The sequence below is a fragment of the Musa acuminata genome, unplaced genomic scaffold, assembly GCF_036884655.1.
Source record: "Musa acuminata AAA Group cultivar baxijiao unplaced genomic scaffold, Cavendish_Baxijiao_AAA HiC_scaffold_1126, whole genome shotgun sequence".
Classification (NCBI taxonomy): Eukaryota; Viridiplantae; Streptophyta; class Magnoliopsida; order Zingiberales; family Musaceae; genus Musa; species Musa acuminata.
In genome coordinates this window covers 3,702,681-3,705,180 of record NW_027021339.1, presented here as the reverse complement: position 1 = coordinate 3,705,180, position 2,500 = coordinate 3,702,681, and positions in this window count along the sequence as shown.

The window sequence follows — 2,500 nt, the reverse complement described above, 5'->3', positions numbered from 1 at the left end:
GGTCCGTTCTTGCATGGCGCGGTGACCGTCGTGAGCGGAGCAAAACGTCAGCCATCTCAGCACCCTGGAACCCCCCGGGTGGCACAGGGCTGGATGGGGCTTTCGTATAGCAGGGACGGTGCTGCCTCACGCTTCGCTCGCTGTTCGCCGCTCGCCGCTCGCTCGCGCAGCCAAAAATGACCAGTTTTGGCCCGTTTTTGGGCTGTTTTGGCCTGTTTATGGTCCGTTCTTGCGTGGTGCGGTGACCGTCGTGAGCGGAGCAAAACGTCAGCCATCTCAGCACCCTGGAACCCCCCGGGTGGCACAGGGCTGGATGGGGCTTTCGTATATAGCAGGGACGGTGCTGCCTCTCGCTTCGCTCGCTGTCCGCCGCTCGCCGCTCGCTCGCGCAGCCAAAAATGGCCAGTTTTGGCCCGTTTTTGGGCCGTTTTGGCCAGTTTTTGGCCTGTTCTTGCATTGCGCGGTGACCGTCGAGAGCGGAGCAAAACGTCAGCCATCTCAGCACCCTGGAACCCCCCGGGTGGCACAGGGCTGGATGGGGCTTTCGTATAGCAGGGACGGTGCTGCCTCTCGCTTCGCTCGCTGTCCGCCGCTCGCCGCTCGCTCGTGCAGCCAAAAATGGCCAGTTTTGGCCCGTTTTTGGGCCGTTTTGGCCAGTTTTTGGCCTGTTCTTGCATTGCGCGGTGACCGTCGAGAGCGGAGCAAAACGTCAGCCATCTCAGCACCCTGGAACCCCCCGGGTGGCACAGGGCTGGATGGGGCTTTCGTATAGCAGGGACGGTGCTGCCTCTCGCTTCGCTCGCTGTCCGCCGCTCGCCGCTCGCTCGTGCAGCCAAAAATGGCCAGTTTTGGCCCGTTTTTGGGCCGTTTTGGCCAGTTTTTGGCCTGTTCTTGCATTGCGCGGTGACCGTCGAGAGCGGAGCAAAACGTCAGCCATCTCAGCACCCTGGAACCCCCCGGGTGGCACAGGGCTGGATGGGGCTTTCGTATAGCAGGGACGGTGCTGCCTCTCGCTTCGCTCGCTGTCCGCCGCTCGCCGCTCGCTCGTGCAGCCAAAAATGGCCAGTTTTGGCCCGTTTTTGGGCCGTTTTGGCCAGTTTTTGGCCTGTTCTTGCATTGCGCGGTGACCGTCGAGAGCGGAGCAAAACGTCAGCCATCTCAGCACCCTGGAACCCCCCGGGTGGCACAGGGCTGGATGGGGCTTTCGTATAGCAGGGACGGTGCTGCCTCTCGCTTCGCTCGCTGTCCGCCGCTCGCCGCTCGCTCGTGCAGCCAAAAATGGCCAGTTTTGGCCCGTTTTTGGGCCGTTTTGGCCAGTTTTTGGCCTGTTCTTGCATTGCGCGGTGACCGTCGAGAGCGGAGCAAAACGTCAGCCATCTCAGCACCCTGGAACCCCCCGGGTGGCACAGGGCTGGATGGGGCTTTCGTATAGCAGGGACGGTGCTGCCTCTCGCTTCGCTCGCTGTCCGCCGCTCGCCGCTCGCTCGCGCAGCCAAAAATGGCCAGTTTTGGCCCGTTTTTGGGCCGTTTTGGCCAGTTTTTGGCCTGTTCTTGCATTGCGCGGTGACCGTCGAGAGCGGAGCAAAACGTCAGCCATCTCAGCACCCTGGAACCCCCCGGGTGGCACAGGGCTGGATGGGGCTTTCGTATAGCAGGGACGGTGCTGCCTCTCGCTTCGCTCGCTGTCCGCCGCTCGCCGCTCGCGCAGCCAAAAATGGCCAGTTTTGGCCCGTTTTTGGGCCGTTTTGGCCAGTTTTTGGCCTGTTCTTGCATTGCGCGGTGACCGTCGAGAGCGGAGCAAAACGTCAGCCATCTCAGCACCCTGGAACCCCCCGGGTGGCACAGGGCTGGATGGGGCTTTCGTATAGCAGGGACGGTGCTGCCTCTCGCTTCGCTCGCTGTTCGCCGCTCGCCGCTCGCTCGCGCAGCCAAAAATGGCCAGTTTTGGCCCGTTTTTGGGCTGTTTTGGCCAGTTTTTGGCCTGTTCTTGCGTGGTGCGGTGACCGTCGTGAGCGGAGCAAAATGTCAGCCATCTCAGCACCCTGGAACCCCCCGGGTGGCTCAGGGCTGGATGGGGCTTTCGTATAGCAGGGACGGTGCTGCCTCTCGCTTCGCTCGCTGTTCGCCGCTCGCCGCTCGCTCGCGCAGCCAAAAATGGCCAGTTTTGGCCCGTTTTTGGGCTGTTTTGGCCTGTTTTTGGGCTGTTCTTGTGTGGCGCGGTGACCGTCGTGAGCGGAGCAAAATGTCAGCCATCTCAGCACCCTGGAACCCCCCGGGTGGCACAGGGCTGGATGGGGCTTTCGTATAGCAGGGACGGTGCTGCCTCGCGCTTCGCTCGCTGTTCGCCGCTCTCCGCTCGCTCGCGCAGCAAAAAATGGCCAGTTTTGGCCCGTTTTTGGGCTGTTTTGGCCAGTTTTTGGCCTGTTCTTGCGTGCCGCGGCGACCGTCGTGAGCGGAGCAAAACGTCAGCCATCTCAGCACCCTGGAACCCCCCGGGTGG